The 26,898-nt window shown below is 43.5% G+C and overlaps 1 protein-coding gene across 7 annotated transcripts in view; it reads left to right on the forward strand.

The window, feature by feature from the left end:
• SEMA5A (semaphorin 5A) overlaps nt 1–26,898 on the forward strand; it is a 481,312-nt gene that overhangs the window by 254,027 nt on the left and 200,387 nt on the right. The window lies entirely within an intron of this gene.

Raw genomic sequence — 26,898 nt, forward strand, 5'->3', positions numbered from 1 at the left:
AAGCATATTTCCTCTCTTTGTGGAACATTTTAGTAGATGACCTGGAACTTAGAAAGAAGTATGTGTGGTTTTTTTTTTTTAATTTTTTTGAGTTGCATTCATCACTTTTCAACATTCAGCTGTTGTTCGATCTTCTAAGGTGACCACCGTGCCACCTTGTTCGTGATCTTTTTCTTCCACGCTCTCCTTTTTCTCCTGATGGACCATCAGTGACAACTGGTTGTCTTCTCCAGACCTTAACTGCACGTTGTTCTTTTCTATCATGTGTCGCTTCGGGTGCGTTGTCTTCCAGAGGGAGATCCTGAAGCTTCTGCCATAACTTGATGTAAAGTCCCTGAGGAGAGAAGACTGCTTTTATGTTTTTGTTTTTGTGTTTTTTTTTTTTTTGAGCCCGTGCAGTTTGGAGCATGTGTTACACATAGAAAATACTCTGCCTTTCCCTCCCTCTATCTCTCTTCCTGCCCAATGTTGTTACTGTCCATAATAATCCTGAAACTTAAACATTATAAAGTATCACAGAAAGTGTTATTTCATAAGCTGATCCTGCAGTTTAAAAATCATGAGATAGCACCTTTGGACCAGGTTACTCTCTGTATAATGTTTTACGTTTATATTTGGTCCAAGACTTTCTAAAAGGCGTGTTTCCCTTTGTAATTAGAGAAAAACAGGTAGCTAAATTAACCTTGGGCATAAAAGTTATAAAATACCAAGTTAAAAAAATAGGCATCATAAAGATCTGACCAAGCACATAATAATATGATGCCTTTTGGCAACTGAGTGTGAATTGGAAATACACATAACCATAAATGTAGATGTGTTCCCTGAGTCAGAAAAGAACTTATAATTTATTCACCCTAGTCAATAGAGGTTTCACGTTGATGGCTTTTTTTTTTAATTAGATTTGCATGTATAGATAAAAGTATAGTTCTAATAATGGGTGATTTTTCCCTCCAAGGGAATGATAATTAAAGTGGGCTTATCATTTTGAAGCACGACTGAAGCAAACATATAATCTCAAACTCATTGCTCATGGTCAAGGACACAGGAAGGGTTTATATGAACCGAAGATGAGTCAACTTGGAGAGATAGTATGTATTTGAAGCAAATTGGAAAGGAGGGGAGAAGGTGATTCAGTTTGAACAAAACTCTCACATACATGGCAGGCATGCTGTAAGTGAATGGTTGATGAAATTATTTAACGTTTTACTGCAGCACTGTTGTCTTTCTATAAATTCCAGTTAAATTGTTTTTATTCTTTTAATGGGTCATAAGTCAAATCCAGGGCCCAAATTTTTAGCTTTTCTCTATACCGTTCAGAGTGGGAGTGAATTTTTCCCAGAAAGACCCATGAATTCTTAAGAAATGCATTTGGGGAAAGGACATTTTTTTCCCAAATAGAACACAGAGACTTCTATTTTCATGCAAAATGCATATTTTGTAGTTACAGGGTTTGTCACACGATGTACATGCACCTGAGGCTAGGAGAGCTCTGTGTAAATATACCACAATTAGCCATTTTAAAAAGAAAACTATTTTACCAGCGTTTGACAAACTTCACTTTGTCACTGCTGTTTAAAGATAGGCGATATTTGGGGCTCCTGGGTGGCTCAGTCGGTTAAGCATCTGACTTCAGCTCCGGTCATGATCTCACGGTTCGTGGGTTCAAGCCCGACGTCGGGCTCTGTGCTAATCAGTGCTGACAGCGTGTGGCCTGGAGCCTGCTTCAGATTCTGTGTGTCTCCCTCTCTCTCTGCCCCTCCTCGCTTGCCCTCTGTCTCTCTCTGTCTCTCAAAAATAAATAAAAATAAAAATAGCCAATGTATTTGAAGATTCATAGATCAACCTTGAAGGCATGATAAGCCTATAAATGGATGTATAGATAGTATATTAACTCTACATTTTATACACTAATACCTTTTTTTCCTGACCTTCTAAAATAACTGATGTTTTTAGACTGCATTCCTCACTGCATGTGGGAGTCAGTTCCCTTTTCTTGCCCCAATTACACATGCCTTTTTATTTTTTTTAATTTATTTTTATTTTTTTAAAAATTTTTTCAACGTTTATTTATTTTGGGGACAGAGAGAGACAGAGCATGAATGGGGGAGGGGCAGAGAGAGAGGGAGACACAGAATCAGAAACAGGCTCCAGGCTCTGAGCCGTCAGCCCAGAGCCCGATGCGGGGCTCGAACTCACAGGCCACGAGATTGTGACCTGGCTGAAGTCGGACGCTTAACCGACTGCGCCACCCAGGCGCCTCTACACATGCCTTTTTAAATTAACATGGTAGCATTTCAGGTTTTCAAGTCCTTGATTATCATTCACCACATTAAAATATCCATTAGATGATAGTTAGTAATCTGTTTGCTCCTCTGGTTGATCAGAGTTGGTATTTGGCAAATAGAAACTATATTTTCTACTCATTCTACTTGGATTCAAAGGAAGCAGTGAGTGTTATTTGAACGAGTACATTGATTTCCAGCCAGATGTTTCAGATGCGTGCAATGTAATTCTCTGGAGATATTTATCAATGGAAGGAGGTTGAATCTTCCCGAATCTGAGAGGTAATGGTGACCGTAGTCAACATTGTGACATTATTATATATAAATATATCTGTATACAAAGAGCATGCAGGGCACGTATTGAATCTTATGAGGGCTCCTGGCTGATAGGCACCTTCTTTATCCTTTGTCCGGGTTACACGTCTCTAACTGTGGTGGGCTCCAGAATGGACCTCAGACTCGCTGGCTGCAGCCTTCCTGCTGTTAACCTACTGTAGATACTGAAGAGCAGGTGGGAGAGGACAGCAACTCCTCCTCATTCCCTTCCCCATCGCTCACCCTTGGAACTTGCATACACCATCTGGACCACCATAAAATGTATTATGAAGTGCAAACATTCACCATGAATGACTTGGTTTCTTATTTCTGCCTGTGTTCACGTAATTCTGAAAAACCAGATACCTGGTTTTGCCTAACAAAGCGAAGTTATTTCTCTGCACTGATTTTCCAGTAGAATGAATATTACAAATGTGAGTTTGGACCAGAGGCTTACTGACTTTTAAACACAGTGGTTCTAGAATCTGGGAGATCATCAGGTTTCACTTGAATAGGCTTTTACAGATGGAAATCCCCAGATTCTTTCTGTGCTTACTGAGTTGAGGGGATCTCTGCTTTGAACATGAACCCTGGGAGATGAGAGCACACGTCATATTGTGTGGGGAAGGATCCGAGCAGGGACTGTGAAATCAGTGCGTCTACTCACAGATGTGTTGAGAGCAACAGGGGGAGGGGTTTTTTGAAGAGTGGATGTTTAGGTGGGTTGAGCAGATTGAAGACAAGAAGTTCTGCTCTGACTCTGGGGACCTTGATTAATGGTGAGGCATCCAGTTGGCTGTCCAGTTTAAATTTTTGGTGGGGGTAGAAAAGGACAGACGGGCAGGAGGAAAGCAGCAAGTAGGAGAGTGATGGAGAGAATGAATGAATGAATGAATGAATGAATGAGTAAATGTGGCACCAGTAAGGTTTGGGAATAGGGTAGACTATGGGCTCACTAGGAAGCCACTCCTGCATTTCGGCCTCTCAGTGTAAAGGAAGAGTGGGTTGTCTGCTCTGTGGGCGAAGCGTTTAGGAGTCCAGCGTCCTTGGATGAAGCCAATGTCGGGTGCGGGGTTTGGAGTTCCAAGAGGTTAAGCAGGTAGGCTGGTTGGGGATCTCTGGAGCACTTTTTGTCAAGGTGTGGGGACAGTACGGGGTGTTCAGATATTCCAAGCAGAGAGTCTGACACCAATACAGGTATTGATGTGAAGGAGGCATAGTGTCAACTCTTGTGCGAGGAACTCAGGAGGAATCCAGGAGAGAGTGGAAGGAAGTGAGTTTGTTCACCTCCTGATGTCTGGCAGAACTATGGCCTTTGAGCCCAAGTCCATTGCCGCGGTTTGGGGCAAAGGTGCTGGTGTCGAGGGAGAAAGTTCCTGGGTATGTGCAGGTTTCCAAAGGGATGCAGGGTGCACGTGGTCAGGCTTGTGCCCCTGGTGAGGCACCTCCAAAGAGTCGTGACACTTACAAGCCTCAAACCCTGAGTGTCCGCCGTGGAAATGAGCCGGGCGGCGGTCATGTGCCAGAGGGTCCCTCATGACCCATGTGTGGCAGGAAGCCCAGGTTCTGTCTGGCCACATTTCAAAGACAAACGGACAAGATTTGGGGATTATCCACTGTTGTCTGTGATCTGAGCTTCTGTTTGCCCATTTCATTTTCTTGTGTCTCCTCTCCCTCCTATTATATGATTAATTAAAAGCCAACATGTTTTCAAACCACTTCTGTCTCTGTTGGCAAAGGTACTACCAGGTGATAAGACAGAGGGGCTGAAATATGTAGGATGTAATTGTGTAATTGCAAATAAACGGACTGATTGCTCTTCATTTGTTTTCTCTTTAGAGAACAGAATAGAGCTAACGTAAGACGCCAACAGCATTAATCTTTCTATTTACTTCTTTATTGATTTTTGCAAAAAATACTAATATCCTCTCCACCTGCACCTGAAGATTAATTGCTAATTTGGGTTATCAGTTTCTCATTTGCAAACACTGCGTGTCATAGGGCCGACCTAGGCATATGGCAGATTGCTAACTGGTCTAAATAAACCCAAATTTTAGAGAAGGAGGAGAAAGAAAAGCGAAAAGACATTAGATGAATGAATAGTACAAGAGAGGAAGACATGAGAGAAAAATTATATAAATGCATACTGTGGCCAACTAAGGTCAAGAACAGTGTAGAATTTAATGACATGTGTTAAATTTGCTATTATTGCAACAACAAAAAAGCCACAACCACTGATCATCCGTGCGGTGAGGTAAAAAGCAGCTAGAATGCTGGCACTGAGTGTTCACGAATTGGATTTTGTGTTTCTCTTGTGATAGCTTTCTCTTGCAATTTACAATTAGAGGAAGTTTGTTCTTCATAGGCCTGTGGAAGGGGTGGTGAAAAAGACGGCGTCGTAAACCCTTAAGAGATAAAAGACATTTAAGGAGGACGTTGTCTCAGGAGGAAGCAATTACCTGGATTGCTTTGGGTCTTTCATTTCAAATTTTCAAGAAATGGAAATTATAAGGTAAATCATATTGACAAATAGCTATCTGGTACCATTTGCACTGCATTCTGCCAGGAAAGAAAGGGGCCTCAGAACTCACTGGAAGCTTCCGTTCTGGTTGACAAGATAGGATTTATGCTCCTGGAAAATTCATGGTGATAGTAGGGTGCTGTCCCAGGTACTCTGTGATTAATTGTCGGTGTGGGACATAAACTGGCTCTGGAGGAGCTCAGGGCCCGGAGAGAAGATGCTCGCGGACCGGGACCACCAAGGAGACAGGGCACAGCTCTGACCGTTTCCTAACCCGGGTTTCTCACACCGTCCTGATTTGGGGCCATATAATTTTTTTTTTTTTTTGAAGGGCGCTGCCTGTGCATTGTAGGATATTTAGCAGTATCCCTGGCTTCTACCCACTAGAATTCAGTGTCCCCACCCCTCAGTGATGACAACAAAGATGTCCCCGCACATTTCCATGTGTGCCCCGGAAGGAGAACCTGACAACCTGGCAACCACGGGTCTACACCAGCAGCGACTTTAGCTTTTGGAATCAATCGTGATGCTACAAACAGTTGAAAACCCGTTCTATTCTGTAGGGGTTTCGGAGAAATATTAGCTCCCGTGCTAGTTTTTGTTTAACAAGGCACCAGGAAAACTGATTGTTTAAACTTACGAGGAATTCTAGAATAGTTCATCTTCCTGTACATTCGGCACAATTTAGTTATTTGGCATTCTGTCTACAACTTGTGTATTGATAACTAGAGGCAGTGAATTAGAGTTTTGGAAAACGCTCTCCAGTTCCCACTGCCTCCGTTTCCTATGTGTGTGGCCTTGGATGAGGTCCTTAAACAGACTGTGTCTCCGTTTCCTCTTGGGAATAATCATGATGTCTCCCTTCAGGTTTTCCTGATGAGTAAATGAGTTCATGCAGATAACGCTCTGTGAATGCAGCCTGGTGTATCGTTAAACACTGCGCGAATGTCACTATTATTATTTTATTGCTATAGTTGCGAGCCTTACAAATCTTTACAGACCTCTCTCTCTCCCCCTCCTCCCCCCTTCCCTTCCCATATAACTCCTGGTCTCTGCACTTGTCATTTTATCCTCCGGGGCCTCTCTTGCTGGTCTGTGTAAGAAGGCTATCTTTCTTACACAGTGGCTGGCTTCAAGTTTAGGAGGCCAGGCTAACAGTCCAGTTGGGGCTGAGCACGGAACTAGCAGGGACAGGGTCACTTCTGCATATTGCATCGGTCAGAATGGTCCCAGGCCTGTAAGGGTTCGGGGTGATGAACTAGACTCCAGCTCTGGACAGGGGACAGGCAAGTCACCTGACAGAAGGAGGGTGGGTACCACGGGTGCCATCTGAGGGGCGTAGTCGGCTCTTCCCCTGACCTCGCTTAAGCCCCATGCCCTGTGACTCCACCTCCTGTAGATTCTGACCTCCTTGATGAAGAATCTTCGTTTGTAACACACACCTGGAGGTGAGTCTGATGCTGGGAATCTTCAGTGATTGCAAAAATGGGTGGGAAGAAATACTAGAATTTCCGTATCTATTATTTTTATATAAAACGTAGTACAAAATTTACTAGTGTTAATATGCAGTCGATGCTGGTGCCCTCACTTTTTCAATATGTCAAGTTGCTGACACATGTCAGAGTCAGTTTCTGGGGTATCTTGAGGGAGTCATGGACACATGGGGAAAGATTTTGGTATATAAGTGCCAGTACATCGGATTTTTGCATTGTGTTATTTAATATGGTAGGGTCTTCATAGTGTTTTGTAATGGAGTGGGGGAGGGACTATCACTTTGCGTTTCATAGAGATTCTCTAGGTGTCTAGTGGCAACATATTTTAAAAACCGTCCTATTAATTTAACATTAAGGACTCATCAAACTTCATATATGGCTGTGTGTATATATATGTATATACACACATACATATGAATGTGTGTCTGTTTCACATCCTTTTTTTTTAATTTTTGAGAAGCGATCTACATTTGCTGAACTTTCTGTAATTTTTAAGGTATGATAAATCGTAGGTATTTTTTGGAAAAAAGTAACCATTTCATTTCATTTCACGAAGGAGTAAGATAGAATATGTGTTTCTTTCTTTTTTTTTTAATGTTTATTTCTGAGACAGAGAGACAGAGCATGAGTCAGGGAGGAGCAGAGAGAGAGGGAGTCACAGAATCAGAAGCAGGCTCCAGGCTCCGAGCTGTCAGCACAGAGCCCGACGCGGGGCTCGAACTCACAGACCACGAGATCGTGACCTGAGCCGAAGTCGGACGCTCAACCGACTGAGCCACCCAGGTGCCCCAGAATATGTGTTTCAAAAAAACTCCTGCAATGGAAAAGTAATTTTTTTAATCAGACACTTCAAAATATCTCCATCCTTACATGAATTTGCTATTCAAAATAATACAGATGTCTCTGTAATAATGCCTTATCTAAACTTCAGATTTGAAATTTTTAAATGATATTTTTACATGCACTTTTAACTTGGTTATAAAACTTCCAACTGGAGGATTTCAGCATGTTTTCTGTTCATTTTAAAACTCCTAGAAGTTTTAAAGCATGAGATTTTTACACCAGTGACTATGGAAATATGCTAGGCCAATTTCAACAGCAACAACAACAACAGCAACAAAAACCATCATAAGTGGAAGATAGGTTTGAAAAAAAATAGCGGATCAAAATTTAGTAGAACGATCAATGATGTAATTGGATTTATGTATCCGTGATGCCTACTTTAGTTGTAACGCTTTTAAACTAAAAATCAAAATAAACTGAATATACAAACAGAATCTCTAATCACTGTATCACTGTATCATATCACTATATCATAAGTCACTATATCACTATGTCATAAATTATTAAGCTAGGATTAAAAAACCCCTTTTGTTCAATTAGAATATAAAACATTTATTCTACAATATCTTTCATCTTATTTTTCTGCCATTATTTTAAAAACTGTAATTAAAATATACATATCTGGGGCACCTGGGTGACTCAGTCGGTTGGGCGTCCGACTTTGGCTCAGGTCATGATCTCGCAGTTCGTGGGTTCGAGCCCTGCGTTGGGCTCTGTGCTGACAGCTCAGAGCCGGGAGCCTGCTTCAGATTCTCTGTCTCGCTCTCTCTCTGCCCATCATCCACTTGTGCTCTGTCTCTCCCTCTCTTCCTCTCTCTCTCTCTCTCTCTAAAAAATAAACATTAAAAAATTTATAAAAAATATACATATCTACATGCACAGCTATATGTGTGTATGAGATCTAAATGCAGAAATATGCATTGATAGGAGTAAATGCCAAGTCTTACCAATTAAGTGTATATAAGCAAAGCATTTTGAGAAATCCTGGTAGAGTCATATTGAAGGTGTTCTGTGAATACCACGATACTGGTTTCCCGTCAGCTTAAACAATTGAATAAAATATTACTGCAGTTAAGATTCTCTTTCTAGCAAAAAGGCATCTAATTTAAAAAATTTTTTAGAGAACAAGCCTTTATTTGGAGAACACGATTAAATGTTTTGCTGCTTTTCACTTGTTTTGTTTGTCATTTCTACCCTTTTCAATATCACACCATAAGAATTAGATGTCGTTGTGCATTTAGCTACTGCTAGGTTAACTGTTTTCTTACCAAGGCTACCTTTTAATTCTAGCCACTTCATCATGCAACCAGTTTTCAGTAAAACTGGTTGTTTAGTTTAATGTTGGGAAAAAGAATCCCCCTCAGTCTTAACCTTGATTTTCAGAAAATGAATTTCATTCATGAGACCGTACTTGCTAGAAACATAAACGACATTGGGAACGGATTCACATTTATCTTCTCCTGTTTCATTACCCTTGAAAGAACATGTACCTGTGCTGGGTATCCTCTCTTGTGCCTTCTAATATAATTACCCCTTCTCCCGTGGCCCAGCTTCATGTTCCTGTGCCTTCAAGAGTCCTGTTGGAAGGGGCCAGTGGAGAGGCACATAGGAAGGAAGGAGAGAAGAGAGAGGGACCAGCATTATGATTCCCTTCACTTGAACTCATAAGGTAACCTCAGATCGGTTATGGCCCTTGGTCAAAGGTCAGCTCCACCCGAAGACTGAGATTACAGAGATGCATGTGACCTGACCTCCTCTTTATGGTCCCAGTCTTCTCCCATTGTCCATCTAGACTTCCCAAGGTAGCACTGGGGGCCCTTGTGTTTCCCTCCACCCACCCACATCTTTGTTCATAGTCCTTTTATTAAGCCTTCCTCAAATTATCTTGTATGATGATATTACACACTATTTCCTGTAGGACCATTGTTTAATAAAGTATTGTATAAATTTATTATTTTTATTTTCCTAGGCTTTGGAAGTATCTTCAATTCTATTTTATTTATTTATTTATTTATTCATTCATTCATTCATTCATTCATTTGAGAGAGAGAGCAAGTGGGGGAGAGAGGCAGAGAGAGAAGGAGAGAGACAATCTCAAGCAGGTTCCACGCCCAGCATGGAGCTCAATCTCACATCCGTGAGCTCATGACCTGAGCCCAAATCAAGAGTCGGACACTCAACTGACTGAGCCACCCAGATGCCCCTTTCATGCTATTTTAGAACACCATAAATGTGTCGTGTATTTCTTTTAAATTTGTCTTATATTGCTTCTTAGGCTCTTTACCCATCAATGGTTTCGAAGAGAGACAGAGGTTTTCAGAATCTGTATCTTTTAATTGAGCTTGGTTGAGTATGATGGCATTTTCATTTTTTTAAGTTGGTGTTTGAGGGGAAGGATTTTCAAACTGCTTTGCTGTATTTAACTAGAGGAAGAGTTAGCAAATTTTTATCAGCAAAGGACCAGATAGGAAATTTTGAAGCTTTGCAGGCATGTGATCTCTGGTGCCAATACTCCGCTCTGCCATTTGTGGGGCCAGACCAGCCACAGACAATATGTAAATGGATAGAAGTGGCTGTGTTCCAATAAAACTCATTTATAATAATAGGTGGTGGGCCAGGTTGGCCTGCTGGTTGTCCTCTGCCAATTCCCATAGGATAGTAACACAATGTAAGAAAATGGGTGTAATTTCTTTTAAAAGTATAGAATTTTTAAAGGTGGATGGATTATATATCCTTACAATGGATGATATGATAAAATCTTCGACATGTACATCATCTTTTAAATTATCTTTAGAGAAACCTTCTAGTTATAGTCGTCTAAAAATAGTTGCCGTCTACAGGGGCCCCGGGGTGGCTCAGTTGGCTAAGTATCCGACTTTGACGGAGGTCACGATCTCATGGTTCATGAGTTCGAACCCTACTTCAGGCTCTGTGCTGACAGGTTGGAGCCTGGAGCCTGCTTCGGATTCTGTGTCTTCCTGTCTCTCTGCTCCTCCCATGCATGTGCTCTTTCTCTCTCCCTCTCTCAAAAATTAATAATAAATGTTAAAAAATTAAAAAAAAATAGTTACAGTGTACAGAGAAATACTCAGCTGTAAGAAGTATGTATGTACGAAAGAATTAAGTGTCTAGTTTTTTTGAATGCAATAATATTTAGTGCATTGTGTGAAACCTGAGAATAGTATTTGATACTTTTTCTGATGTTGGCATCACTTAACAGGTATCTGACTGACCCTAACGACTCTTGCTACAGACGGTATTTTCCAAATCATGCTGATGTCTACGTTAATACCAAAATGAATGCCCTTAGTTGTTGTATACATGTGTGCCTGTGTGTTTGTGCATGTGTGCGTATTTGCTTGTCTTCGTGTGCAGTCAGGGTGAGTGAGGGAACAGGAACATGGATCAATCCATCCCTAAGTTCCTTATCTTCTGCACCTGCTGGCTGGGCCAGGGCATGTGTGGTCTTCTTGCATGTATGCGGTTCATGAAGAGCAAAAGCAAAGGGCTGAATCTGGTTGTGAGTGTTTTGAGCGCGGCTGAAAAAGGAGAATGTGTTCAAAGAGGGGCGTGTCCGAGGTCAGCTGGTGCCAGGAGGAAGGAGGGCCCTGGCCAGAGACAGACCTTAGGGAACTCCTGTGTCTTATCACATATTGTTTCTTTCTGTGCTGACTTCAGATATTGCAGAGGTCAATGTACTGCTTTTCATTTGTGTGTGTGTGTGTGTGTGTGTGTGTGTGTGTGTGTGTGTGTGTAAAGAGAGGAAAAGATAAAATATGTAATGTAAGTAAAATGTAAGTGATTATAAAATAAGTGATTATGTGGGTGATTCTGGGTGGCTCTGTGGATAGAGCACTCAACTCTTGATCTTGGAGTCGTGAGTTCAAGCCCCATGTTGGGCACAGAGCTTGCATTAAAAAATTCTTTAAGGGGCACCTGGGTGGCTCAGTCGGTTAGGTGACTGACTTCAGCTCAGGTCATGATCTTGTGGTTCGTGGGTTCAAGTCCCACATCGGGCTCTGGGCTGAACACTTGCTTGGAGCCTGGAGCCTGCTTCAGATTCTGTGTCTCCTCTCCCTGCCACTCCCCTGTTTGTGCTCTGTCTCACTCTGTCTCTCAAAAATAAATAAATGTAAAAAAAATTGGTTTTAAATTAAGAATGGAGAATCCTTTATAAAAACAAATAAATGATTATATGAAAACAGACTGGAATGGGTTAGCTGTCCATCCAATTGGCTATGACTAGGAGGCAGACCACAATAAGACTATGTCTTTTGGGGCCACTCCTTGGAGGGGTGCTTTTCAGGCAGCGAGCATGTTGAGCCGAGGAGAGGATCGCAGATGTCTGCTGTGTCGCCCAAGGCAGTTGGCAAGAATTCAGAATCAGGCAGCACAGAAGGATTGCTGAGATTATTAACATATTGGATTGAGGGATGGAAGGGCAGGGTGAGCACCAGATTCTACGGGAAATATAGCTATCAATAAAATGATAGGAAAACCCATTTTGCATAGTGCATGTATTTGGTAAATCAGTGCTTTAAACATTGTAACGATTTGAAAATTTGACTTTGTTGGCCCACTCAGGTGACGGCGACCCCCCTGCATGTAACTCACAGGTCTTCATATACAGCCTCGTAAGAAATCTTGCGATTTATTTTTATTATAACATTACAGATGGAATTGTAGGGCTTTAATTTATCATTTGTATTTGGTCGAAGTGGTGGAACAAAACCCTCGTGTTCCTGAAAGCTTTATGCAAAGCGATCGGTACTTTTCATGCAGCTCCATTGACGAGGTACCTCAATTCTTGCCTCAATTTCTTGGAAGCATCCATATTTTTTGACGGTATTTCTTCTGTTCCCCACGAAGCAGCTTCCAGCAGAGTGCTGGGGTCAAGGCTCATTGTAGCATGCCACCTCCACGGGGGAGAAGGTTGCTCTGGAACCCCCCTGGGAATGTGCTCTTCCCCAACTTCCGCTCTCCTGAACCGCTGTTTGGCAGAGGGACGGATCAGCCTCCGGAAACAGCTGTCGTGGAAACTTGTGAGCTGATGTGGAAGTTTCACTTAGAGAAGAACCAAGCCCGGTTGCTTTGGGGTCTCATGACTCATGACTTTAACCAGGGCAACTACAGTTTGAATTAAACTATGTGTTTAATTTGGATGTTAGTACGTCGAGAGACTAAGTCAAGAGTTCCTTGTTAATCCCGGGCTCCTTTGGGGAGGAAGGGCTCCGGGCCCTTTCTGGCCTTTCAGGCTGACTCACAGAGACACAGTCTTGGCTGGTTCCCAGAGCAGAGGCTGATGCCCAGAGTTGCCTGCAAGCGGGTTTGCAGAAGGAAACGCCACACCGCGGAGTTAGGTCAGTTTCCTGAAATGCAAGCATTTCGTGGGTGGGACCACTTTCTAACAAGAAGTGTCCAATATCCTTGCTAGAGTAGAAGGTATCCTAGACGGTGGATGGAAGGAAGCAGCACCCACAGTGATGTGTACGTGGTTCCAGTCGGAGAGAGGGGACTGGAAACGTGTCGGAGGCGTGAGGGATTTAGCACGCACTACAGATGTTCTCTCTCATTTCCTCTACTTTGGTGTTATTATTAGAACAGAAGGCTTTGGGGGTTGTCCTGCTGGGCCCACTGCCCCAGACTGGCAGGGTTTATCTGGCTGGCCAAGGGGGTGCCCGCCTCCGGTGCTACTGTCACTTTTCCCAGGGCTGGGGTCTGGCTGTGAAGACTCTCCTTCCCTCCCCCAGGGCCAGGGTTGAACTGTAATTGAAGCAATGTGCTGCCGGTTGGCACAAGGAGAGCTATTTATTAAAGCGTATCCGTCTTATGCTGGGTAGGCTTCTTCCAGCTGAAAACTGCAAGAACAAATAAGAAAGCTGTTGCTCATTTTACGCAAAAACACTCTAGGCACACACTAGCTCATGATTTCCATTTGCGGGTCCCTCAAAATTTTACCCTATGAAAGAGTTCTTGAGTGAGAAAATAAAGAAGAAAAAAATTCCATCGCTGGTGATTGTTAAAAATAATTGATAAATTGCGTTGGATTTGAATCAGCCCAATCTGTCATAAAAATGGGATGGAAGTAATTATATTCTCGTCTTTTCCTTATTCGCTGGCTCATTGTTAACTCCCACATGGCCGGTTTCTCTACATAATTCATTCCGGATGTGTCTATGTTGATACTTTTCAGGCAAGCAAACCTAGGTTTGAGTTTACATTATGAAAATGAAGATCTTTTGCTTTCCCCCTGTCCCTATTCGTTTCTTTCAGAATTCTATATTAGCTACTGTTTTATAGTCCTCTGAAAATTATTGCATTGCTGGATATTCATTACAATGTGCTTTCATTTGGAATTGGAGCATTCAATCAGGAAAACATATTTGATACAGGCAAATTGATTATACATGTATTTTTAGTAAAACCATGGATCATGTGCACTGAGGTGCGTAGCGATTAATTCCATGCACCCCATGTTCTGTGTTAGGTACTATGACCGTGAAAATGAAGTGAAGTTTGAGCATTCTTTAGACAAGTAAGAAGGAGCTGGGGGAACCACACGGGGGCAGTCACTGGAGAGAGGGGGGCATGGCTGAGGTAACGTGTGCTCTGTGGGACAATGAGCATGCTTAGGGCAGCGCCTACAACTCCCTAACTGGCCTGTGTTGGGGGATTTGGTTAAGGATAAGTTAGCAGGGGCAAGCTGAAAAATCACTTAGCTTTCCCAACCAGGGAGTGTGGGAGACAGAATACCAACCTGGTCCCCAGGATGCTGCCTCCTGGTGGACATGCCCTGTCTAATCCTCTGTTGTTGAGTGTGGGCAGAACTGGTGATAAGATGGGATTCACTTCCGCGATGAGGTTACCTTAGGGGGCAGAAGTAAAGGGACTTTGCAGGTGTAATTAAGAACACTAATGCGTGGAGTATAAGTTCACCAAAGCCCGAGATTATTCTAGGGGACTTGACCTAATCGTATGGATGCTTAGAAGAGACCCTCGGCAGGAAAAGATGCTGTGCTGTTGATTTTGGAGAAGCGAATTTCCAAGTTGTGGAGAGGGCCACATGGCGGAGACTGATGAGCAGCTCCTAGGAGCAGAGCGCCCCAGTCCCAAAGCCACCAAGAGCTGAATTTTGCCACAACCAGTGAGTTGGGAAGAGGATTCTGAGCCTCAAAAGAGATCTCCATCTTAGCCAACACCTTGACTTCAGGCTGGCGAGCTCCTTAAGAGAGGACCCAGCCGATGTACAACTGGACTGCTGACCCAAGAGAACTGTGAGCTAACACGCAGGTATTGCTGTAAGCCTTCAACTTCATAGCAACTTGTTAGAATGCAGTAGAAAACCGAAGGGGGAACATGTTAGTTTTCTGTTGCTGCTGTAACAAATTGCTGTGTACTTACTGGCTGTGAATTTGTCATCTTACCCTTCTGGATATCACAAGTTCAAAATGGGTCTCACTGGGCTCAAATGAAGGTATTGGCAAGGCTGTGTTCCTTTTGGAGGTTCTAGGGGAAAGTCTGTCTCCTTGCCATTTTCAGCTTCATGAGGCCACCTGCGCTGCATGACTCCTGGCCCCTTCCATCTTCAAAGCTAGCAATTTCACCACTCATCTATCTGACCTCTGCCCTCCTCATCACACCTCCTTTTCTTCCTCAGACTCTCCTCCCTTCCCCTTTCACTTATAAGGACCCTTGAGATGACATCAGACTCACGGGGTAACCCAGGGTAATCTCCCCATCTCAAGGTCAACTGATTAGCAACCTTAATTTCGTCTGCAACCTAAATTCCTCCTGTGCCAGGTAACGTAATGCGGTCACTGGATCCACAGGCTAGGACACGGATACCTCTATTCTGGCTCCCGCTAGGGTTTCAGGTTTTATGCTCTGGAATGGGAAGGCACATGGGTGACATGATAGAATGTGTATTTTATTTTTTAATTTTAATTTTAATTAGTTTATTTTAGAGAGAGAGAAAGAGAGACAGAGAGCATAAGTGGGGGAGAGAAGCAGAGGGAGAGACTCTCAAGCAAGTTCCACACTCTGTGCAGAGCCTGGTGCGGGGCTCGATCCCACGACCGTGATATCATGGTCTGAGCCTAAATCAAGAGTTGGCTGCCCAAAGACTGAGCCACCCAGGCACCCCGAAGGGATGTATATGTTAGCAAGGCCATTCTGATGACATGGCAGTTGGTCTGGTTAGAAATCCCTGTCTCTATGTGGTCAGATATGACTTCCAGGAAATGGATAATGCCTCAGTGTACCTATGCCACTTAAGATTCCACTGTTCCTTTTCTTATATTCTACTTCTGGCATGAAACGAACTCAGTGGATTTCAGTATAAATAAGTCCTGCGTCCTGTTCATTTTCCTTAGTATCCATTTCACAGGGAGGAGGAGAGTATCATTTTGTGCATGTGTGTTTGATGGAAAGTTTTGGGACAAAGCTGTCACTGCTTGTCCACCTACTGCCTTCACGAGGTCCTGGGGCCTCTTCCCCTCCATTACCGAAAACCTGAGGGACAGATTCGAGGCCCCCTGACGGCATGTCCGGAGTCCCCACTGCTTGTGTCTATTCTGGCTGCTCGTTTTTCCAGTTTTTACTTCCTCTTTGCTTCATTTTTCTGACTCATTTTTCTTCTTTCCTTTCCTTTTCTTTTTTTTTTCTTTTCTCTATTTGTTGGGTCTTCATCATTTTATTTGTAGTCATTATTTTTGAAATACGTGTTCGACATTAATCAGTCTGCTCCAGAGAGTGAACCTTGTTTGACCTGAATTTCAGTGATGCCCTTGTGTTGCAGTGGGAAGGAAATGAGACATGAGCCAACCAACTCCCCTTTCCCTTGACAGTCCCCTCTATTCCTGGGACATGTCATGACCTGACAGATGTCAAACAGCTGTCTCTGTCCTGTCGGGGACAGCAGTATTTCTTGGTCTCTTTCAGGCAGGTTTCATGGTTCTATTTACCTTATCTGTTTGGTGATCTGGAAGGCTGTGATCTGTAAGAATCCGGATAGTTCTCAGTATCCCTCCACTCTGTCAATCAGTAAATCGATAAAGTCAATAAAATAAGATGGATGTAAGATTAGCTTTTCGTATAACGGAGGGTTTTTCAAGTTTGCTGTAGTAGACATTGGGGGCTGGATAATTCTCCATTGTGGGACTGGTCTATACATTCATTCTAAGATGTTGGGCAACATCCCCAGCCTCCACCCATCAGATGCCAGCAGTACCCCCTGCCCCCCGCCACCCCTCGGCAGTGTGGAAACCAAAAATTTTCTGTGGACATTGCCAAATGTCCCTTGGTGGAGGACATTTCATCCCCAGTTGGCGTCACGACTGTAAACATATACCGAGAATGGTCGGGAAAATCTTTTTTGGACAGAATCTGTTCAGGACAATAACTGTCTGTTCCTTTTGAGTTTTGTTGACTTTACCGGTCTACCAAAATCATGACACGTTAGAAATTAAAATTTGAGACTCCATCTTATTTCAGTCCTATTAGTTTATTAGTTTCCTCATCTATAAAGCAGGGATGACCGTGGTACCTGTCTCGCAGATTATTGTGAGGGTTCCATGCGACATACAAGGTGGCTTTTATTGTGCCTCGAAGCTCTCAGTTCATGTTAGCTAACAGCAAAGACCTGGGTTAGGTTGACGAAGAGATTTTAAATGATATAAACACAGACACGCATGCTCTTCTTTCATTTATTTATTTATAGACAACTTCACTTTGCCTAGTATCTTCTGACCAGAAGTTCCAGACAAGACCAACGTTGCCTAATGTTGGCTCGGAGAAATCTCCTTTCTATCAGACTGGAATGAGTCCGGGCTGATGTTCTCTAGGTGCTCACTGAGATCCACGGCAGGCAGCCCTTGGGCCACACTGAGAAGGTGCTCCCGAAGGGAATCCCGTGCATCTGACCAGCCACGGCTTCCACCTTGTCATGGCCACCTCTCACACTCTCTGTTCTGGCCGGAGTCTAGAGACATATTATTACTTCAGATTAACTTGTAAAATCTTACTCAGGTTTCTGGCCATTGATTTCTCAAGATTTTCCCTTCCGTATACGTTTGTGAAGTTACTGTGTTGGAGTTGGTAGGGGGTGGCCTTCAAGACTACCCGGGTTCCATACTTCTCCAGAGGGATTCATAAGACTCCACAAATGGTTGTGCTCATGGCTGTGTTTTCTTATGGTGAAGCCTATGAAGCCACATCCACAGAAGGAAAAGGCACCTGAGGGGACATCCAGAGGCAGGTATAAATTTCCAAGAGTCTTGTCACAGGGGAGTCACAGAGGATGAACTTCATTCCTCCAGCAACAAATCATGACGACACATGTGTGGTGCTCTCTACCAGGGAAATTCATTGGACTCAGCGCCCGTGGTTTTTAGTGAGGGCAGGTCACATAGGTGCCCTCTGCCTGGAACCTTCTAAAATTCCAGACTTCTTGAAGCAAAGCAAGTTTCAGCATAAAGCTCCTTGTTACATAAGTAGTTTAGGCACAGCGAGCCGTTCATAATGGAGAATGGTAGAAACCCTCCTGAAATCCAAGCTCCCAATACCAACTCAAGGCCAACTTTGCAAGCAGGCCCTTTTAAGTCCCAGGCCTGCTCTGGGGACTCTTTTCTGTGCGGTCACTAAAGGGGGCTCATTATCAGATGGGGCTTAATAACACTGGTTTTCTGGGTCAGAAAAGACCCCTAGAACTAATACTTACTTTTTAAACCATTATAATTTTGTAGTGTATAAGCAGAAGTCAATGGTGTAACTGAGAAATCCTATACACTTGTAACAGAAACCTTAAGATTAGTGCTTATCATACAAAATCTTACATTCTATATTTTATGCTTTTTTTTTTTTGCTACCATTACACAAATAATTATAATGGAAATGTTTCTATTCTATTTTAGTGCCAACAAGAGTATTTTCATCAGTATTATCTCTTTGGAACTTTATGTCACCAGTTTTTGGTAATTAGGACATTATTTTTTTTCCATATTTCCAGAAGAGCAAACTAAGTCAGGTTAGGTGATTGGCTGAGGGTTGCATAACGAATAACAGCAAAGCCAGAACACAAATACTGTGTTTGTGTTCTTTTATGGATTCCACAGTCATGTCGAGTGTCTGGTTACTGAGTCGGGTAAGAGTCACAGCTCTGACACAAGAGGTTGTTAGTGGCATTTATATCTATTTTTATTGCTTCCATGCCTACAACAGATAGTATTAAACTCTCGTGGGTTTTTTTTTTAACTTTTTTAATGTTTATTTATTTTTGAGACAGAGAGAGAGCATGAGCAGGGGAGGGGCAGAGAGAGATAGAGGGAGACAAAGAATCTGAAACAGGCTCCAGGCTCTGAGCTGTCAGCCCAGAGCCCGATGCGGGGCTCGAACCCACGAACAGTGAGATCGTGACCTGAGCCCAAGTCGGGCGTTTAACCGACTAAGCCACCCAGGTGCCCTGGATTAAACCCTCGTTTATATGTTATCTACTTGGCTAGCCCCCTGTCCTCCATCTGCCACCATGCTGTCTCTGATTGAGGCTGGGATTCTAGTCTGAGTAATTTGTTGCAGGTGGGGACTTTGGGTGACTCAGTGCAATAACAGATTAGAGGCACGAGGCTCTCGGCTTTCCAACCAACAGTTACTCTGTCAGTACAGTACAGTCTTCTCCCCATATGGCCTTCTGTGATGACTCCAAGGGATGCACTTCTGGTAGTTTCTATAGTCTAAAGACCTGATCTTACAACCCAGAGTTGGGGGGGGGGGGATGTGTTTTTACTTAGTCTCGGAAGATAACGGTATGATGCAAGTGTCGTATTCCTTCTAGCCTTATTTCTCATGAGACTGTCATCATTTCTAAAACAAATTGAAATACACCTCTTTCAAAAATAAATTAGGATGTTTAAAACAGAGATAAATATAATTTATCCCCAAATTATGAAGCAATTACAAATCAAACAGTTGGTGCTGATTAATTATCTCTATGCAAGGTAGCGTTTTAAAAATTCATGATAAATTGCAGCAATCTGTTAAAGTGTTGAAGGTGATTATTTATAAAGTGCGACGTAAATGAAATTTGTCACAGCGGAAGGAAAATAAATTCTTTATTAACATCCAATTATCTCTTTCTCTCACTTCTGGATTCAATATGTTTTACCTCTACATCAACTCGCACTGCTCCAGGACAATAGTATTTATTAAGGTGGCATTTTTAATGCCATTATCATTCAGTTTTTTTTCTTTTACATCCGTATCAATGTCATCACATTACCAGCAAATTCCAAACTTGATTGCAAGAAAAAAAAAAAGCATGCAAAAATAAACTTTATGTTTCCTCCTCTGAGAGCAGCTTCCACAGCCCTGTTTTCTGGGTTTTTCTCAATGAACAGGTGAGTGGTCTCATCACTGTTTGTTGTGGGTCATCCTTCCAGACTGAGTTGCTGACCGTGAACATCCTCCACACACAGGAAATGTTTTGCAAGTTCATTCTCTAGGTTTTGAATCTCAGCCTGTCTCAGTATTTTTTTGTCGATGATTCAGGGTACGATGTAAAGGATATGCTAAAAATATTTGTGGGTAGTCCCAAGTGAATAAGTTGATCGACAGTTTTAGCGTCTATTGGTTCTATACAGATGAAATCTACCAATATAATATTTCCAAGGGCAAAACAATAAGCTCTACAATTGAAGCGAAATCCACCAGCAATAAAAACCAACAAAAGCCAACTATGGTAATCAAGAATGGGAAATAGCAGAGATGTTTCAGAAAACACAAGGCAAGAGATTTCAGTGGCTCTAAAAAAAGTAATCATTTTTCATTAGACAAGTGTGCAATATCATGGTACCGAATGTGATGCTTTAGCCTTCTTCTAATCAACCCTATCATGTCCCAAGTATTATACGTGTTTTTGGAAACTACACTTTAAAATAAATTTTTATTGTGGAACATTGCAGATATAGACAAGGGTAAAGAAAATTCTACAAAACTCTACGTATTCAGCAGTCGGTTAAAAAAGGTGCCAATCTTTTTGCAAATCTTGTTTCTGTTCCCTTATCCACTTCCCCCATGCCTGTCCCAGCCCCAGATGATAATGAAGGAGATCTCAGAAAACAGGTCCTATATCGTCTTTCAGTATTTAAGTTGAATTCTGTACTTTTGAGTTATAGGCAATCATAAAGAAGAGGAAAGAGGCCAGAATAGTCAGAACAATCAGATTCCATATTGTTTGAGACACAAGATGAAGAACTTGGATACATTGGTCTAGAGAGGGGAAGACCCAGGGGGACAATTTAGGGGTTCATAACCAAGAAAGGTACAACAATGTGGAAGAAGACAAAGGATTTATCTTGGTGTCTCCAAGACATAGAACCAGAACTAACAGGTAAAAGCTGTGGGATGATAGATGTTAGCTCAGTTTAAGAAAGAACTTCCTACACTCAAGCGGGCCAAAGACTCCATGGATGGCGCCCAAAATTGGTGTTTTCACCAACCAGGTTTATCAAGCAGACAGAGCCACAGTTCTGGCAGATAGAGGGTGTTTAGGTGAGATTTGGTGTCACGTGGGTCTCTCCAAACCAAAGAGCCCCATGTGAGGTATGGTTGGATTCTCAGTTCACCCTTTGTTTGTATGAAATAAGAATCGAATCTTTTCTGAGTATGAAAGCCAGATCAGAGCTTCACTGCTATTTGTACTTGAAACATGTAGGTCCAGGGACAGATCCCAGTGTTTTGAGCCAGCAACTTGGGACTCCATCCTGATTCTGCCACTTTCTAGTTGGGTAGAACTCAATGAGGCATTCATCTTCTGTCTGCACCCGAGGCTCCTAATCTGTAAAATGGGTTTTGTTTTTTTTTAATTTTTTTTTCAACGTTTATTTATTTTTGGGACAGAGAGAGACAGAGCATGAACGGGGGAGGGGCAGAGAGAGAGGGAGACACAGAATCGGAAACAGGCTCCAGGCTCTGAGCCATCAGCCCAGAGCCTGACGCGGGGCTCGAACTCCCGGACCGCGAGATCGTGACCTGGCTGAAGTCGGACGCTTAACCGACTGCGCCACCCAGGCGCCCCAAAATGGGGTTTTTAAGAAGTTTTCTGAGAATTACATAAGGGGCCATAATTGAAGTCTCGTTTCTTTATTCTGTAGTCTGTTGGATGCTTGGGAGTGTTTAAATTTACTGTTCCAATGCCCAGAGCTTCCCAAACGTCCATGTGAATATTGTATTGATGCGGTTGTATTCGTATTAATTTGTTCAGTCGTATTACTGGGGGTATGATGATGAGATGTACATGATCTTTCCAGAGGAGGCTAGAAGTTGGTGGACATTCTGGGCTAGGTCAAATTCTCTTCATTACTTTGGAGAAATCAGGATATTCTTCATTTCACCATGCTTGTGTCCTCCCGTCCAAAGAGAATGGTTCCAATCATCCCATTGCTATAATCTTCCCCCATTCTTTCTCATAGGGACAGGAAGAGGTTGTTTTAAAGATAAAATATGTTTTTTCTAGTGTAACCTCAAGGGACCTGATAAAAGTTTCCACTGCAGCCAAAAATTACACTAAACAACAACGGCTTATTTAACCAAGCATTACATCATTATATTGACAGAGACCGTAAATGTGAAACAGTCGTTTAGGGAATCACAGCCTTCTAGAGGTTGTCACACATAACAGGATGCCCCCCCAAATCAGGTTTCTCTTCATCTCCTTTATTAATAGTATTTACGAGTGGAAGTTGGCCAGTGGATTCTATTTATGGGATACCTGGAAAGTACAGAAACACTCTTGTGCTTTGAACGTGCCCTGGCTAACCGACGTGTCAGGTTATCTGAAACATCAAAACGAAACACAAAACCGTGGACAAGAATGTTTTCTCCTTGGAAACATCAACCTGTATTCGGAGACTTATGCCATCCCTGTTGTCCTAAAACGCCCTCTGGGCAGACACAGAGTCAGCAGCATTTGGAAGGCACGCAGTGTGGAAGGGGCACTGATGTTCTTTGTTCCAGAGCAGGTTGGGAAATGTGAGATAAATGGATTTTGTTTTGTGTGGTGGTGGGCGAAGATGTGGGAGAGGCTTGGAAGGAGAGGGTGTTGTGGGGCCAGGAATGTTAACACTTAGCAATTCCTCTTTGGTCTTCCTCCGCAAAACACCGCCTTTCTCCCCAACGGCATTTTTCAGATGCCAGGCCCTCGACACGAGAACACGGCATGCCAGCTGAGTGCCGGACATTCCCAGCGGGTGCGGGGTGTGGAGCTGGCTAGCGTGTGCTGCTCCTGTGTCTGGAGCCCAGACGTTCAGTGTGGGTAGACACCAGTCCCGGGAGGGCCTGGAAGGAAGCTGAGGGGGCAGCTTACTTGAATTTAGTTTAGCATAACCCAGGAGGTGATGACTATTTTAATTGCCTTCTGTCCACCTACGTGGTGAGGGAGGAAGTCCTCTGCCTCACTGCCTCGGGATTGTGGGGACACAGGGCACTGGGCACTGGACAGTCAGGATGACAGCAGTTCATTTGTCTCAAAGCCCAGTGTAGGGGGACTCTGTGCGCCGTGCAGGGCCACACGGGGTTCAGAGCAAAGAACTGGGCAGAGGGTTCGGTCTTTCTAGTATCAACAGGTTGGTCCCCTGATCCCCACAGCATGACATGCTGGGCTTGCTTGAATAATTGCAGGGGCTGACAGCGCTGGGGGAGCAGGGACTGTGCTTTGTCTTGTGACAAGGAGGGTCGTTTGTCTAGGGGGCCTTAGCCTTGGTAACACATCAGGGAGGGGAACCAGCAGTTTGACCATTTGAGACCCTCCAGGTCCCCAGGTATCCAGGCAGCATAAAATCGTAGGCTTTAATTTTAGACCTTACACTGCCATGCCTGAAAAGGAAAAAAAAAAAAGAGGAGGAAAGAGAGAGAGAGAGAGAGAAAGAAAGAACACATACACTCATTTGTAATCCCAGTGGGCCAGTTGCTTATTGTTTCAGTCACTCAGCTCCCATATTAGTACTTTCCCCACGTTTCTACTCCTAAATATTAAAGTGCATATACGTTGCAGCGAAAAATCCCGAGAGTAAGATAGAAGGAATTTCAGATCAAAGACCATCTTTGTTCACCTTTTGGGGGGCTCAACATAAGGGATAAGTTACTGGGTAGGTGGAGATATTTGATTCTTGGCCACCTGCCACCGTCCCTTCCTCCAGCTCCCCCCACCTAACCGGTCACACATGACATCTCCTCGTGGAGCTGTTCTTTGCTGTCACTGTCATTAACAAGCTATCCGCATTATTAAGCGGAAGATAGCTTTCTTTGTCCTCCACCAGGGATATACAAAATGATAAACCTAGAGCTCCGCTTCCTGTTGTGATGGGTCCTTTGTGACCCATCCTTGGTCTCCAGGGTCCACTGGGGGAACAGCCGGCCAATACCCGCAGGTGAGCTCAGAGGGTGTGTGAGCACGAGGGTGTTCACGCTTCAGACCAGCCTAGACTCTCAAAGCTGAGAACGATAGGCTGTGCTCTTTTCCACCGATTCATTTGACCCCAAATTGAATTCATTTTCCTGGAAAGTGGTTCCCTGAATGTTCGGCCATATTTTAACTTCAGATGCTTGGCTGCTCTGGGATTTGCTTGGAGCATTATTAGAACACAACGTGTCCTTCACTTGGAGGCTGGGTGGTTGGTTTTCCGACTTCTGTTCATCACTGCCTCCCCTCCTGCCTTCAGTGTGCCCATCTGCTCTCTCCTTCCTGGCCTTTGTTCCCTTTCTTCCTCCCCTCCTTCCCTGCCCCCATTTCTATCTGTCATCTGTCTTCACGCTGTACAAGCCATATCCCTCTTGGCTTATAGACATGTGTGGGCAAATAAGAGATACTTTTACATAGGAACTAATAGGTGTAAATGGAAACCGAAATGATCGGTTTTGATGGTATGTGTTTTGTTTTTGCCCGTTCTTCTGACAAAATTCCCCCAAACAGACTTGGGCTTGTGTGTGTTTGCGTCTTGCATGATGAGTCCGTATTTCCTAAAAAGATGCTCGGCACCTAGCCACCATTTGAGAGTTTCTAATCTTCCAATCAGTTTAAAGGCAACAACCAAAGTAGACTCACAAGCTAAATTCTTCTCACCAGTCTGTGCAGGGGAGGTGGGGAGAGATGAGGCGAGGGTGTGTGTGAGAGAAGAGAAGTCCGAGCACTTGCGGCCCCTTTCTGCAAGGAGGCATGCAGAGAAACACCCAAGTGAGTGGGGCAACTCGGGCCTGGACGGACATCTTTTAGAGCAGCTCAGGTGGTTATCGATCCCCGTGTGATCAATGAGAATAGTTGGATTTTTACCAGGTGATCCCATGATGAAGAACTAGTATGGGTCACAGCCATTAAAGACCATGTTTTCTTTTGTTTTGCAAGAACTTAAATTCAAGTCCTAGAAAAAGGTTAATGGCTGTATTCAAATGTCCTGATGGCTCTGGGAGCCCTGGCAGGACAGATAGGAAGAGGAGGGAGTGTTTTATTCCTTTATCATCAGATCTGTTTCTACTTATAACACTTCTGACATCCGTGGGGGTTTTCCCCACACCAACTAATTCTCCACCTCCCTGGACACCAGCTGGGTGTCCTAAAATTCACTTTATTCTGACATTAGCTTCCCGGAATTCCTCAAACCCCACAGATTAAGAACTCAGTCCCCCAAGCCTGATCTTCGCTTCAGATGCCAGGCACAAGTCCAGATTGTCACCTGCACTTCTGACCAACCTGCTCTAAATCACGGCTGCCCTCCACCCCCTCCTTGGGCTCGATAATTTGCTAGAAATGGCTCATATCACTCAGGAGAACACTTGACTTAAATTCGCCCGCGTATTATAAAAGATGTGAGTCAGGGACATCCAAGTGAAAGAGATGCATGGGACAAAGTAATGCGGGTTGTGGTGCATGGTAGGTCCAGTTACCCTCCTGGCACCTCGAGGTGTTTATCAACCCAGAAGCTATCTGACCCTCATCATGGAATACATTTATGGGGGTTTCATTACATCACCACGATTAATCCGATCATGGTTATTGATGAGTGAACTCCATTTTCAGCCTTCTTCCCCCTCCTGGAAGTTCACGGGTGGGCTTGTCAGTTCCAACCCCCTGATCCCCATTGGCGATTGCTTTTCTGGAGAGGCAGCCGCCATCCTGAAGCTATCCTTGGGCCCCTGCCAGCAGTCACGTCGAGCATAAACTTAGGTGTGGTTGAAAGGACCTCGTTACGAATAACCAAGCACGTTCCTATCAGAAGTGTGTTCCTATCACTCCCGAAATTCCAAGAGTTTTCAGGGCTCTGTGTCCAGAACTGGGAGTGCGGGAGGGAACAAAGACCAAGTATGTTTTCTCAGGAAATCACACATTGATAACAAATTCTCAACAATTTCTTCATGCACAGAACTCTTTGCTCCAGCTTTTTCCAAATATCGCAATCAGCAACTTAACATTCTGAACAGATTTTGTAGGTTTTGTTTTTAGGGTTTTTTTTTCCCTTTCTTTCTTTCTTTCTTTCTTTTTTCTTTTTTCTTTTTTTTTTTTTTTGGCAGACATCTGTATCTTTCTTTTTCCTGAATGAATGGATTCAGCTTTTCTAAACATTTGGATTCCTTAGACATTTATATGAAATTTTATTTTCAAATCTCCCTTAGAGCAAAAAAAAAAAAAATCCTGCCAACACACGTGGAAACGTTTGTTAGTATGAACCTTCCAGGAGTATTAAAAGCAAACTTTTGCCCAGTAGCTGTTTGCCTGTCTCCCTTCCATTGTAGCCCTATTTCCAAGCTAAACACACATACCTGGAGGACGAGGGTGGATTAACAAGGGAGTTTTAAAAAATAATTAAAATCAATAAACGGTTAACAATTCTGCAGGCTTACTGTGTGCAGACTGTATATTTGGTGCCATTTACAAATTCTCCTTGTTGCTCACACGGCCCTTGGGGCTGTTACTGTTTATTATATCCATCAAGCAATGAGGAATGATGGGCGAGAGAGAAATAGAGAGACTCAATGAAACCACGTAGCCAGGATTCTGCCCAGGTCTCTGAGCCCCCAGGTAAACGCAAGGGTGGCCGGAGCAGGACTTGCACTGTCTTTACGATCCGGGAGAGAGGGACCCTGCGACGTTGCCTTTGAGCCTGCGAGGGGAGAAGACCGACGGACAGCCAGACCCGCTGTCTCCCCATCTCCTTGATCAGCAGCCTACCTGCCTGCCTATCTGTCTTCATTAGGTAACCAGGCACCATCCCCGAGACTCAGTACATTTGATCAGTACGTTTTTAATCCAACAGCCAAGATTTTTATCGCAGAGTAGAATTTCGCTTCGCCGAGCCTTCTAATTGAAGAACGGATATGAATGTGTAGAGTTCTGCCTGGAGCTAGCACTCGAGAACCCAGTTGAAGAGAAGGGGGTGAGACTTGTAACTTCTGTGGAGATTCC

The sequence above is a fragment of the Prionailurus bengalensis genome, chromosome A1 (genome assembly GCF_016509475.1).
Source record: "Prionailurus bengalensis isolate Pbe53 chromosome A1, Fcat_Pben_1.1_paternal_pri, whole genome shotgun sequence".
Lineage (NCBI taxonomy): Eukaryota > Metazoa > Chordata > Mammalia > Carnivora > Felidae > Prionailurus > Prionailurus bengalensis.